The sequence below is a fragment of the Macaca fascicularis genome, chromosome 3 (genome assembly GCF_037993035.2).
Source record: "Macaca fascicularis isolate 582-1 chromosome 3, T2T-MFA8v1.1".
Lineage (NCBI taxonomy): Eukaryota > Metazoa > Chordata > Mammalia > Primates > Cercopithecidae > Macaca > Macaca fascicularis.
Genome location: NC_088377.1, coordinates 191,232,812 through 191,247,697, shown reverse-complemented (window position 1 = coordinate 191,247,697; position 14,886 = coordinate 191,232,812). Strand labels below are relative to the sequence as shown.

Sequence of the window (14,886 nt, the reverse complement as noted above, 5' to 3'; positions counted from 1 at the left end):
TCAGAAGTGGGTGGCTCAAATAGTCCAGCTCCCCACCCAAGGCAATATGTGCTCGTTCTTCTTGTCCCCAGCTGCCGGTCACTGATACGCCATGTGAATGTTTCCAAGGACAGGGAGGCCCCTCATCTCTCATTAAGATGGTTTTTGCCCATATATAAGTGTAACTTTGTGACATATGTCCATTTTCATCACCCGACTGTATGTCACCACTCCTGGTACAGGTACAAAAATGATCGAGGCCATCATTTTTATGTTGAGCGGGTGGGACTTGGGAAAGAGAAAGAATCTTGTATGGCTCATGCAGTGTCAAAAATCTCTGGACTGATGGAGATTTGATGTCATGGGAATTTTAGCTTGTGGGGAGGGGCAGATGGGAAGGGGACAAAATGAGACTATCCTGGGGGAAGAGGAACTGGCTATTAGATTTTTATGTATATTAAAAGGGGACAAAAAATAAGTAGTACTCTTGTTTGTGCCATTTCAGTGAATCGGCTGTTTTTTTTGTGTTTTGTTTGTTTGTTTGTTTTGCTGCATTATCGTCAATAGACAGTTCCTGTGTAATCATGAGGGGAGGTGCAGGCTGGGCTATAGTAAATCTGCAGTTTACTATTTCCCCACTAAAATACCGAGCAATGCTAAGTCACTGTGTACGTAGCAAAATTGCACTGAGTGCCAGGCTTGGGTCAAGGACTGTGGTATGAAAAGATGCAACACCATGTTCAGGGAGCCCACAGTATAGGCGTGGGTAGGAAATTACTGTGTAGGGGGGTAAGCACCGTGAGAAGGGTCTGCATTGTGCTGCAGAGGCCTGGAGTAAAGGCACCCACCCAGACATAGACCTAACATACCCAAACAGGTGATTGCCAGCCTGAGATCTGGCATGTGGTACAGGATAGCCCCACTTGTCCACACATATGGGCTCCCAGCCCACCTCCCCCATGCCTAGGGAAAGAGGGGCTCAGTGAAGACAATGGATGGAATGAATGATGCCGGTTTCTCTTGTGTTTCTGAAAGATTCCTCCGTGGACAATGGCAGCCAACATTCATGCCATGGAGAGGAAGATTGAATGGCAGGCTGCTCGCCTGCTTTCCCTAGAAAGTCGAACTGGGATGGCCGAGAAGTAGCTGGCCGACTGCGAGAAGACAGCCGAGGAGTTCGGGAACCAGCTGGAGGGCAAATGGGCCGTGCTGGGAACCCTGCTGCAGGAGTACGGGCTGCTGCAGAGGCGGCTGGAGAACATGGAGAACCTGCTGCGCAACGGGAACTTCTGCATCCTGTGGCTGCCCCTGGGCAGCAAGGGGGAGTCCCCCAAGGTAGCCCTGGGGCACCCTGGGGTTGGGGAGGCCACGGGGCCGAGACTGTGAGCATGTGGGTGAGCGAGTGTGACACTTGTGGTTTCAGGTGCCCGTGGCCTTTGATGATGTGGCTCTGTAGTTCTCTGAGCAGGAGTGGGGCAAGCTGGAGGACTGGCAGAAGGAGCTATACTGGCACGTGGTGAGGGGCAACTGCAAGACGCTGGTCTCTTTGGGTAAGGCCTGACACTCATTATGGGATTTTGGAAGTCCCTGTACTTCTCTCTCCACGTGGTTGTTTTCATGACAGTGATATGTAAATCACCAGAAACGTTGACCTTGAGAGTTGTTACCTCCTGTGAAAGATGAGCCCTGGGTGATGGAGTTAAAAGCTCCCTTCGCCCTGTGCGCAGGGTCCCAGAACACCAGGCTGGGAAAGGTGGTGGCTTCCCTCCTACACAGGCCTCAGATGTGGACCTTTCTATTGGTGCTGACTTGGAGCAAGGAAGACCCCTCCTGCTCTCAGAGCCTGTGTGTAATCGACTCACATTTGAGAAAGACTCTTTCTAATTCAGCCTTCTCCTACAGACATGCGTGGCCCTTACGGTGACATGCCTCGAGGTCAGTGGAGAACATGGGCCAATGGTGCTTCTTGCAGCAGACATTTTCTTCATGCCTCAAAACTACTCTTCCCTCATTTTTTTGGGCTACTACTCTCTGCTCTCCTTGTTTGATCCTGCCCAGGAAGGGCCTGGACAGTGTTTCTTCCTGGGCTGATTTCCTCTTCTAATTTCCTCTCTGTGACCCTGGAGCCAAGGGCAGCGAGGCCTGTTAGAGAGGACAGGAGCAAGTGCAGACATGAGGTTGTTTTGTCAGCACAAGTGCACTGCTGTTTAATATGCACGCTCTGCGGCAGTTTCTTCACCCCAGCACTGTTGACATTTGGGACCAGGTGATTTTATGTGTTGGGGGCCATCCTCTGCATTGTAGGATGTTCGGCAGCAACCCTGGCCTCTACTCTCCAGATGCCAGTCACCTCTCCCCCAGCCCTGAGCACGACAACCAGAATTGTCTCCAGACTTTGCCAAATGTCCCCAGGGAGCAAAATTGCCTGTGGTTGAGAGCTACTGCTCTATAACAATCAAGAGATTTCGTTTCTAGACCATTGTTTGTTTCCTGGGCTGACTGTTCCCAGCTCTGACTGGAACATGGCAAAAACTAACCTTCTGTCTTTCCTCAGACTACGCCATCTCCAAGCCCGAGGTCCTCTCCCAGATTGAACAAGGGAAGGAGCCCTGCCACTGGCGCCGCCCTGGCCCCAAGATTCCAGATGTTCCTGCGGACCCGAGTCCAGGTAAGGGCTGGGAGAAGGCCAAGGAGGCCTCAGGTGATGTGCAGGAAACAGAGATGGAAAGGCCAGGAAGGGTGTGATCTTTCCAGAGAGAGCCGAGGAGAAACATGAAGGTTACAGGTTTTATGTCTGAGTTTTTTATAGTTGAGTTTTAACCTCTAACTTATTCAACTAATGCTCTAGAAATGAATACTTTCTATTAGGGAAACAGGCGGCAAACCTAATCTTTTAGGAAGAGACGGAGGCCGGGCACAAGATGAGGGGAGGGAGAGGAGGACACCGAGAGGGAAGGCAGGAGCATAGTGGACCCTTGAACAATGCAGGGGCCAGGGGCGCCAGCCCCCAATCCCAAGCAGCTGAAGATCTACATTTTTACTCTCCAAAAAGTTAACTACTGGATAGTCTTCTATTGAACAGAAGTCTTGATACTATGAACAGGGAATAGCACATACTATGTATGCTCTTGTATTGTGTATTGTATACTTACAGTAAGCTAGAGAAAAAATGTTATTAGGAAAATCATAAGGAAAAGAAAATATATTTACTACTCATTAAATGGAAGTGGAGCATCATAAAGGTCATCCTCCTCAGTGTCATCTTCAGATTGAGTAGACTGGAGGAAGAGGAGGGGTTGGTCTTGCTGTCCCAGGCGTGGCAGAGGCAGAAGAAAATTAACTTATAAGTGTGCCTGCGTAGTTCAAACCCATGTTGTTCAAGGGGCAACTGTGTATTGAAAACAAGATTAATTCAAAGCTTTGCAAAGAGTCGGCCTTGCTTCTGAGAACCAATGTCTAATTTATTTATTTATTATTTATTTTTGAGAGGGAATCCTGCTCTGTCTCCCAGGCTGGTGTGCAATGGCACGATCTCAGCTCACTGCAACCTCCACCTCCTGGATTCAGGCATTTCTTCTGCCTCAGCTTCCCGAGTAACTGGGATTATGGGTACCCGCCATCATGCCCAGCTAATTTTTGTATTTTTGTAGAGACAGGGTTTCACCCCCAATGTTGGCCAGGCAGGTCTTGAACTCCTGATGTTAGGTCATCTGCCCACCTCGGCCACCCAAAGTGCTGTAATTGCAGATATAAGCCACCACGTCCGACCTCAACCTTAATTTAAGCCAGGAGCAGTTGTAGAACATACACACCTTGGTCAGCCTTATGGTTCAGTATGATTAGAAGCACACATTTATTTAAGGTGAATCTGGTTACCAGATATCAGTGTCTCAGATTTCCTTGGAGCCAGTCAGCACCTTTGAAAGTTAAGGGAAGGACAGGTGGACACAGGAGAAAAACCAAATTCCTAAAGTGAAGACCTGCTGGGTCATTTGACCACGGAGACCACATCTCTGCAAGGCTCGACCCCTGATTCCTCCAGAAGACCCGCCCTTGACCGTCCCACCTGCCTTGGTTTTCCCTTTCGTCTGACACTGAGAAAGATGGTGTTCCTTAGAGGCCCTCCTGTGCTCCACTTGTGTGAAATTAAACGCATCCCCCATGTTCATCATCTCATCTCAGTCAGATTTGCACTTTCCTAAGGGCAGAAGCATGTTCCGAGCTGGCCACTTGCCAGTCATCATCAGGACATTCATGGTTTTTCGGGGGAACCTACCCCTGATAGTTAATGTGGGTTCTTTTCTATTTCCATAAGTGTCTTGACTGGTCTGAGAAATAAAGGAAAAGAGTACAAAAGAGAGAAATTTTAAAGCTGGATGTCCGGGGAAGACATCACATGTCGACAGATTCCGTGATGCTCCCTGAGCCATAAAACCAGCAAGTTTTTATTAGCAATTTTCAAAAGGGGAGGGAGTGCACGAATAGTGTGTGGGCCACAGAGATCACATGCTTCATAAGGTAATAAACTATCACAAAGCAAGTGGAGGCAGGGCGAGATCACAGGACCACAGGATGGGGCAAAATTAAAATTGCTAATGAAGTTTCTGCACACATTGTCATTGATAACATCTTATCAGGAGATAGGGTTTGAGAGCAGACAACCTGTCTGACCAAAATTTCTTAGGCGGGAATTTCCTCGTCCTAATAAGCCTGGGAGCACTTGCGGCTTGGGCTTGGACCATGAAAGACGGCAGCCTCCAAGGGGGCCGTTTATAGACCTACCCTCAGGGTGCATTCTCTTTCTCAGGGATGTTCCTTGCTGAGAAAAAGAGTTCAGCGATAGTTCTCCTATTTGCTTTTGAAAGAAGAGAAATATGGCTCTGTTCCTTCTGGCTCACTGGCAGTCAGAGTCCAATCTCCCTTGTTCCCTGAACATTGTTGTTATCCTGTTCCTTTTTCAAGGTGCCCAGGTTTCATACTGTTCAAACACACATGCTCTACAAGCAATTTGTGCAGTTAACATAATCATCACATGGTCCTGAGGTGACATACATCCTCCTCAGCTTACGAAGATGAGGGGATTAAGAGATTAAAGACAGGCATAGGAAATCACAAGGGTATTGATTGGGGAAGTGATAAGTATCCATGAAATCTTCACAATTTATGTTCAGAGATTGCAGTAAACACAGGCGTAAGAAATTATAAAAGTATTAATTTGGGGAACTAATAAATGTCCATGAAATCTTCACAATTTGTGTTCTTCTGCCGTGGCTTCAGCTGGTCCCTCTGTTTGTGGTCCCTGACTTCCCGCAACAACGGTTTAGTTCCACTGGTGCATTTTGAGAATCTTCTAGGTGTCAAGGACAGTGCTGAATGCTAGAGGACAGAAAGACGGCTGAGAACACATACTATTGGGCTGGAAAAGAGGGTTACAACCCATGTGCGTCCAGCTTCCTAGCCTGGGTAGGAGGTTCTGGGTGGGTGGGTTTCGTTGTATTTACACCGTGTGTGGAGGCTTCCCTCACTTCCACAGCATCATTAAACGAGAGTAAAGAGGGGCCTGGAAATATGCTGGTTGCTGGTAAGACCCCGTAACACTCTTTGGCTACATAATATGATGTTCAGCAGCATCCATGGCCTCTACCAACCAGTAGACAAGATGAGGAGACAAACTCCATTGTCCACCTTGAGCCTGTCGGCAGGGATCCTGTGTGGCCTTTATCCCTGTCCCGTTTATCCAAGGAGCTGGGAATCACAGCTCATCCCTCGCCACATTTGGCCTGGCCCATCCCTTTATGAGACCTCACCTCCTGCACATCCCTCCACCGAGCCTGTGGGACTCGGGGCTCAGCAGACCTGCCAGGTCTTGAGTGTTCCCTGCTTGGACTGAGCTCCAGGGGACTGCAGCCCTCTGAGTGCTTGTCATCCTCTTCCCTGCCTGCCTCTGAGCCCAGGCCCGCCGGGGACAGGGTCCTCACCTCTCACGATTGCGTCTCTCCCAGCCTCACTCCCTCTCTAGAGACCCTGCCTTTAGGTCTCAGGCCTCGTCTTTTTTGCTGTTTCTGCAGACCTTCCCTCTCTTCTTGTCACTCCCTGCCCTTACTCTTGGCCATGGCAGCCTCCTTGTGGATGGTCCTGTGCCCCCTCCACCCATCCCACAGCCATCCATGACTGTGATAACAGTGACTGCACCACACCTCCATCTCCATCTCCAGCACACCACTCCCCGGCCGCTTCCTGCCGTCCCTTCAGTTCCCTGTCTTGTGTCCTGATTCCAGCAGTTTCCAGTCTTTCAAGACCTGCAAGCCATCAACCCTGCTGCCTTTTCACTGGCCTCACCCCTCATTTCCCTCCATGCCCACCATTGTGGTCCCCCCTTGCACACAGCCTCAGTGCCCTTGCCCCTGTTTTGTTCATTGTATCCACCTAATGAAATCTATCGGTATTCTGCACCTGCAGCCAAACAGCTGCACGTGGCTGCAGAGAACCAGGTAAGCTGGCTGCTGGTGTCATATGACATCCACGACCAGTGACTTCAGTGGGTGCTCTGCCATGCGGTCACACTGTGTTTCCCTAGCCCAGGGGCCGGCCAACTGGCTGAGGGCCAAATTTACCTCATCTGTTTCTGTATGGCCCACAGCTGAGAATGGTTTTATATTTTAACCCCTCTTTTTTTTTTAATTAAAGAGAAATACACCACTCACTTGCACAGCCCTCCCCATGCTGTCTGCCTGCACCTGTGCCCCCTTCTCTGCCTTCACTCCTGTGACTGCTAAACTGTCGACTCTCCAGCCAAAGCCCCCCTTCCACCTGGCTCTGCATCCCATTCCATGCCACCTTCTCAAGGGCAACACAAGCAATCCTGCCTTGACCTCGGGGACATCTGCACTTGCTGTCTCCTGCCCCTTCCCTCCCACTCTTTTACCCCTTCCACCAAAACCTCTCCAACCTCGGTTACCAGGGCCCTCCGTGGTGCTGAATGGTCTGTCTTCTTACTTGGCCTGTTCGTAACACTTGCCATGTTGCTCACTTTCCTTGCACCTGCCACCCACCTTCACTGCTCTTTCTTCCCTGGTTCCTGTTGCCCCGTGGAGCCTTTCAGCCCCAGAGCGCCCTTGGTTCTCACACTCCCTCTCTACTGCTTGCATTTCCTCACTCCCATTGTCTCCCAGGGTCTTGGGGCCACACGTACCATCTAGGAATGTGTGCCTCGAACCTGGATTTTTGCCCCAAATTCCACACATCTAGCTGCTTGGCCCTCATCTCTACCTGAGTGTCTCATAGATCTCCCCCTAAACATTCCCAGAGCTGAGCTCCTGTCTTCTCTGAATAGCCTGCTCCTCCCACATTCTCCCCATCCCAGTAAATGGCAGCTCCATCCTTCCATTTGCAGTCAAAACCCGAGAAGTCCTCTCTGACCTCCTCCTCCACATCCCCATCCACTCCACCAGAAACCCTACTGGCCCTCCCTGCAAAGTTTGCCCAGAGTCTGTCCACACCTCGTCCCCTCCACTCTGACACCCAGGCTTATTTTCTCTTGCTGAGGTTGTCACCAGCCCTTCTGCCCCTGCCGTGATCCCCGAGTCTCATCTCAGCCCAGCAGAGTGATCCCTTTTAGACCCAGTCCTGGCTTTCCGTCTGACCCGCACCATCGGCTCACCTCCTCCACTTTCCTCTCACTGTCTGCCCAGCTGTACCATCCCTGTTGCTGTCCCTTCCGCCCTGTGCCAGGGCCTTCGCAGCGCCCTCTGCTGGGAGTGCTCCTCAGGCAAATGCCACCTTCAGGCCTTTCCTGTCATCGGTACTACAGCCCCTCCCCACCCAGGACTCCGGGCCTCCTTTCATGCTTTGGGTCTTCCGTGTCAGACAGCATCGTGTAATATATATCTTTCCTATTTATACATTTATCTTATGTCAGGTCTCCCTCATTAGAATGTCAGTTTCAAAAGTACAAAAACTTTTTAAGTGTTTTCTTCGTATATTCATTCTAGGCACCTGGAATATTGCCCAGCATAGAGTAGGAATTCAATAACTGCTTGCTGGATGTATGCCATGCTTTGTAATTTAAAACGTGTGTGTGTGTGTGTATGTGTGTGATGTGTGTTTGTGAAATAATGGATTTTTCATACCATTTAGGTCCCCTAGGCCTCCCTAGGGCAGCCACTTGTCCTGAATTGTCTATGTTTATCCTTTCCATCCTTTTTTTTTTTTTTTTTTTTTGAGCCAGAGTCTCACTTTGTCGCCCAGGCTGGAGTGCAATGGTACAATCTTGGCTCACTGCAACCTCTGCCTCTCAAGTTCAAGCGATCCTCCTGCCTCAGCCTTTGGAGTAGCTGAGACTACAGGCGCATGCCACCACACCTGGCTAATTTTTTGTATTTTTAGTAGTGACAGGGTTTCACCGTGTTAGCCAGGATGGTCTTGATCTCCTAACCTTGTAATCCACCCGCCTCGGCCTCCCAAAGTGCTGGATTAGAGGCATGAGCCACCGCACCCGCCCTCTATCCAGATTTTAAAATGTCTACTGTGTGCATTGGTAGTTGTGAACAATATATGGATTTTTGTGTTTTGAAACATTACATAGATGTCGTTATATTTATCACTCATTATTTCAGACGTATCCATGATACATGTAGATCAAGTTCATTCCTTTTAACAGATGCTTAATATTCCAGAAGCAACTATATTGTAACTTATTTTCCATTCCTCCACTGATTGGCGCTTAAGCTTTTTCTGATTTTTCACGCTCACAAGCGATACTGTAGTGATCATTCTTGGGCCTCTTTGTGCCCCTGTGGGGATGCTACTTCAGGAAACAGACCCAGCAATGGCCTCACCATATCATAGGCTTGCTTGATATCGTCTCTGCTGTTGCCATATTGCTGTCCCCAGGCGTACCCCAGGGCCACCGGGTGCTCCCAGCAGCAGCTATGAAGAACCTGTTTCCTTACGTCTTTGCCCAGTTTCTATAATTACATTTCTGCCAACCTGATGGGGGAGAGATCCTGGTCCTAATTCAGGATACTGGAGGCCTGAGCTTCAGGGCTCAAATAGATTTCGTGCCTGGTCCTGGCTCTGCTAGTTGTGCTGAGCTAATGGTTTGGGGCCAACATGGACTGGGTCCCCTCTGCTAAAGTGTCTCCCTTTTAAAGGCAAGGAATAATAAGTGAGGAGAAGGAAGAAAAGAAGACAGTCGAAAAAATGTAGGACAAGGCCCAAAGTAACCCCACTGTGCAGAGGGTGAAGTGAAGTGGAGAGAGTATGGGAAGTAGGTTAGAGAAGATAAAACTGAAGTAGGAGAGGAGAGAGGAAGCTTCCAGCTCTAAACAGCAATTCTCCAAATTGTTGCCCCACACAGGGACTGAGGAGGAGGCTGCAGGATTCTAGGCAGGAAAGATTTCTAGAAGTCGTCTGATAGGTCCATGGGGAAGGACAGGGTAAGTTCACAGCCAGATAGAGGTCTGTCTGAATGAAGTCAGTTGCCAGTGGTTCACTGAAAATGATGAGAAATTACAGTGTATATTAGATCCTTGGGCCTGGGAACATAGGTGAAACAGTGTCAATCAGGAAAGTCTAAACAGATAAGAGGGCACATTTTGGGGGCAGAGCATCTGGCTGCATATCAAGTAGTCCCTGGTTCAAGACAGTGTCACTTGTTGACCCTTCCTTTCACTCTGCCCACATGTTTTCAATCACTCTGTCCTGTGTCATTTCCCAGTGACCACAGATTTCTCCGATTCTCCACTTCACCACTTTTTCATGGATTGGATCCTATCTTCTGGTTACTAACTTTTATCTGACACATCATGGGATTCAGCGAATGGAGGATAAGAGGAAAGAAGAGTAAAGGAAAAGGCAGTTCAACTCCTGCCTCAGAGTGTTGAGTGCAGAGAGGCCCTTTATCATGAATGTGGATTCTTGTCATGACTTGGTCATTAATCAGGTATGTTTTGTTTGGGCATGATTTTAAATACTGTCATTTTTTCTAGATCTGTACCATGTAAGGGAGCACATTAAACCAGTAGCTCCAAACCATGAGTCAGAATGCTGCAGGGAGTTGGTTAGAAGCACACATGGTCCCTAGGTCCTTTCCCAGAGAGTCTGGCTTAGGAGTCCTCCAGTGGGGCTCAAGAACTTTTGCTTTTACCCAGCTCTGCCCAGCCCAGCCTCACCTTTAAAGGGTCTGTTGAGCAACCAGTTCTTTGAGTCCTGCCCTTCTCAGCAAGTTTGAAGGATGTCCTGGCTGCAAACCTCAGTGATTGTAATGTCCCTGTCTTCAGTCAGACACTGGAGGAGGAAGGATGCTGGTGGTTAAGTAGAGCTGGCAAGCAGGTGTGGAGTAGGAAGGGGGTGTATCGTGACAAAGCAAGTACACATCTCATGACGGTGACAGTCAGGGTGTGGCCATACAGGTTTATAGTTCTTACTGGAGACAGGCAATTAAATGGGGGTATAGCTCAGCGGTAGAGCATTTGACTGCAGATCAAGAGGTCCCTGGTTCAAATCCAGGTGCCCCCTCCCTATTTTCTTTTGGGGTGATCAGACCCAATACCAGGTCATGAGGGCAACAAAGTGGCGGAGTCAAAGGAATGAGAAAAAGACAGTTTGAGAGAGAAAGTGGGACTAGTGGGCCATCACTAGTGTGGAGGCTGGGAAAGCCCAGAGCTCTGGGAGCCCGCGCTATTTATTGGTGCTCAAACAAACAGGTGGAGAGGATGTGGGAGTTGAAAGGAAACAGTGTATCAAGTGAAGAGAAACAGGATAATGGAGTGCTAGAAGCAAGGAGCCAGCAAGTCTAGCCAGACATGCAAGCCCTGCCTCAGCTTCTCTCCTAACACTCAGCTTTTCTCCCAATATCTTTTCGCTCACTGATCACAATAGGATATTCTACTCTTAGCTTTTCTTCAGCACATGGATTCATTCTGCAAAGCAGGAGAGATAGGAAGCAGGTCAGGTCTTCACTAGAAAGCCTCCCCTGACCCCAGAAGCTCTAGAGAAACCCAATTTCTTGAAGGCAAGTCAGTGCCAGGTCTGGGGAGAACTCTTTTTTCTTACACATCCCAAGCCTCTTCATTTGGGGAATTCACAATTGTGTAAGTCTTGGTGGAAGACAGGATCCTGTCTCTGGTTAAGGGAAGTACGAGGTCAGATATGTCCTCTCCCTGAATGTTGGTGTGTGAATCAGGGTTCCTCAGAGAAAACAGAACCAATAGGGGCTGTGTGTGTGTGTGCACATAGATTTTAAGAAACTGGATCATGCCATTGTGGGGGCTGGCAAGTGTCGTGTCTGCAGGGCATGGCAGCAATCTGGAGAAGCAGGGAAGAGTTGAGGTTGCAGCTCCAGCCTGAAGACAGCGTGGAGACAAAATTCCTTTCTTGGGGGACAGCAGACATTTCCTCATTAGGTTTTCATCTGATCAGATGATGCCCACCCACATTTTGGAGGGTAATCTGCTTTACTCAAAGTCTGTAGATTGAATGTTAATCATACCTAAAAAATACTTTCACAGCAACATCCAGATTGGTATGGACAAACATCTGGCCACCATGGCCTAGCCAAGTTGACACATTTAAAGAAGAAAATTTGTTGAGGCAGACAGAGCCTCCCTCTGCCACCCAAGCTGGAGTGCAGTGGCGCTATCTCCACTCACCACAGCCTTCATCTACTGGGCTCAAGGGATCCTCCCACCACAACCTCCGGAGTAGCTGGGACCACAGGGGCGCACCACCATGCCCAGCTAATTTTTATATTTTTTGTAGAGATGGGATTCTGCCATGTTGCCCAGGCTGGTCTCAAACTTCTAGGCTTAAGCGATCCACATGCCTCAGCCTACCAAACTGCTGGAATTACAGGCATGAGCCACTGTGCCCTGCCAACACATAAAATTAACCAGCACCATTGGGAATGGCTTCAGTTTGGCTAATTATATTCCCCTAAACAATACCATGAATGCAGACTAAATCCTACATAGAAGCAGGGTGAATTTGGAATTCATTCTGGAGATGGCAGAGCTCTGGCAATGGCAGTAGGGCCAGAGGCTGCAGCCAGTGTCTGTTGTGGTAGCAGTGGTGGCTCCCTAGCCAGGGTGGGCTGAGGTCCTGCCTATTTGATGAGGCTGGCTCTGGGGGCTTCTCTGAACTGTATGAGCTCCTCGCCATCCTGTCAGCAATTGCCCTCTGTGTCTCCACTCACCTTATATGACGTCTTCTTTAGAAATCATAGTGTCCTTGCTGGTACCAGGGATGTATAATAAATGATTACAGAAACATGAAGGGAATGTGGATTGGGAATCTGGCCTCATTAAACTTGAAGGTAATAAAAATCTACGCAGTTTGAGGGGATAGAAATCCAGAAGCCCAAATTCCAGAAGCTGTAGAAAAGTTGAGTAACTTTTGCCTGCAGTCCCATCAGGACCAATTTCTAGTTCCCAGATTGTAAGTGACCTCTGGGCAGGATGACTGGTCCTACCAGTTTAAACAAAGCAAATAGCTCACGTGTCACCCTGTATGATCCATTCCACGTAGACTGAAGCTCCGCCTCCCGGATTCCCACCTTTCTTCTGCCTCAGCCTCCTGAGTAGCTGGGACTACAGGCACCCGCCACCACGCCCAGCTAATTTTTTGTATTTTTAGTAGAGACGGAATTTCACCGTGTTACCTGGGATGGTCTCTATCTTATGACCTCGTGATCTGCCCGCCTCGGCCTCCCAAAGTGCTGGGATTACAGGCGTGAGCCACTGCGCCCGGCCACAGGAGGCCAATTGTAAATGCATTTGAGGTACTAGGGATTTCTTGCTATAATGTAGAAAGAATCCATAGGCTTCAGGGGGTAGGTAAGCTGGAGTGGATTTATCACACGTGACTTGCCCTGGCTTGAAAAATACGTAGGTGTGTGGAGCTTCTACATTCGTAAAAAGAATTATGGTAGCTGTTCTCTGTAGACAGAAATGCTGGTGGGAGGGATGATAGCGGAAAGGGAGCCCCTGATTTCAGTGAGGCTAGGAGGATCCTAGGGTATCAGAGGCCAAGCACTGTGATACTTTACCGCGAAATGTTATTCCATGGTCTGTGCCACACAGGTCTTGGCTGTGACTCATCAGTGGTGAGGATTTTAGGCCTGAGAATGGGGAGCCATTGTGGTCCCCTGGATGTGTAGGTCTGAGCTACCACCATAACTGGCACAATGGAGGTTCCTGGCCTCTGACCCCGGTCTGAATCTGCTCAAAGAATCTGCCTGCTCTGATGACGAGAAAGCCAAGCTTGAGAAAAGAACTCTGCCACAATCATGGCATGGACTGTGAATCTTCCTGCCACATTTCCCCTAATAGGCCCTTCAGCCATTGGCTGGAAACTGCATTGAGGAGTGGGAAATATCCACATAATTTGGGACGATTGGTGGCTCTGCTGCATCTGTGAAGCTCCTGGAGGTTTGGTATTTTTGGGAACATCAGAATATTCCAGAAAGGACCACATCCTGCATCTTGCTTTGTTCAGCTACCACCACCATCAGAGGGGGCTTGAGAGACCACAGTTACTACCCATGGTGTGCTCCTCTCACCCAAAAGACTACAGACTGCAAGGTTTTCATCACATAATAATGAGATGAGCCTTAGAGGACAGACCAAAAGTTTCCAATCAGGGTACCCTTTACCTATTCTTATTTTTATTTACTGATTTTGGAATCTGACTCCAGCTTCCTTTTCCTTGCTGGAGCCCGTGATCTGTATCTGTCTGCATGGAGGAGAGAGAAGAAGCTGATGGGATCAGGTCAGTCCTCTGGGAAGTCCCAGCTGACTTCCTCCATCATCTCGCTCCCTGCCCACAGTCTCCCAGAGCCTCCCAGAATCCTGCTCTCCCCCAGTCCTTGGTCTGGGTAGGCCAGGGTGTGAGTCTGCAGCAGCCCCAGATGGGAAATCCAGAACCTGAGGGCACAGAGCCAAAGTCCAGGGTGCAGCACTCTAAGCTCAAAAATCTAAGCTCATTAGATTTCTCATGCCCATCGGAGGTGGGCATGAGACTGTGGCTGGTTCAGGTACTCCTGTGCCACAGTGGAAGCTGGGTGCTGTGGAGAATGCAGCAGGACTTAGAGACATGGCCCAGCCCTCTCTTGTGGATCACATGGATGTGCCTGGGGAGATTCTGGAGAACTCTACAAAAGTGCTGGAGTGGTACCCAGCGGGCTGCAGGAGACAGGTGTGCCCTACAAACTTTAAAGCCCATAAAATCACCTGAGGGTTATTGAGTCTGCACTTCATAGATGCCATGGGTCAGAGATTAGATAGGCTGTGTCATTTTTTGCCCAGAGTGGGTTGGGAGGAGCTTATGACCTAGGACCCACTTTGGTGATTAAAAGTAGAATGGTGTAGGGGGCACTTGGATTTGAACCAGGGACCTCTTGATCTGCAGTCAAATGCTCTACCCCTGAGCTATACCCCCAGTCATAGACAGATACTGTAATTAACACCCTTTTGATGTGTCAGCACAGCAAAAGCAAGACCCAGCTCTGCTGGATTGGATGTCTAAGCCGGTTCTGTTTCTCTGAATTCTGGGTTCACTCCTTTCATTGATACTTCTTTCTCCATCACTTCTGTGTGTACCTGGCTGAGAACACCCTGGTGGCCTTGTTGACCTTTATAAATGGAGAGACCCTTCAAGTCATCCAGATAATTCTCTTAGACAGTATCAATTGTTGAGCATCATGTGAGGTGTGCTAGGCTGGGGACAGAACTGTAACTAGGTGATACCAGCCTCCCCGGCACTGAAAGGAGACCAGAGCCTGTGTCTCGAGACTTGTGTTTGACGTAGAATACTGTTCATGATAATTTGTCAAGTAAAAAGCAAATTGCTTTTGTAAAAAAAAAACAAAGAAAAAGATACTCAAAAAATAATACTTAAGTCTTTTTAAAA

At 48.8% G+C, this 14,886-nt stretch overlaps 1 protein-coding gene and 1 non-coding gene across 2 annotated transcripts in view; both read left to right on the top strand.

The window, feature by feature from the left end:
• Positions 1 to 14,886, top strand: part of LOC141409988 (uncharacterized) — a 47,198-nt gene that overhangs the window by 3,776 nt on the left and 28,536 nt on the right. The window contains exons 3-6 of the mRNA XM_074036534.1: positions 1,015 to 1,314; positions 1,403 to 1,529; positions 2,534 to 2,647; positions 9,698 to 9,922. The gene's annotated coding sequence lies outside the window, so the exon portion shown is untranslated. The remainder of the gene's footprint in view (positions 1 to 1,014; positions 1,315 to 1,402; positions 1,530 to 2,533; positions 2,648 to 9,697; positions 9,923 to 14,886) is intronic.
• Positions 10,426 to 10,497, top strand: TRNAC-GCA (transfer RNA cysteine (anticodon GCA)). The gene has a single exon. It is a non-coding gene; the product is annotated as a tRNA-Cys (tRNA).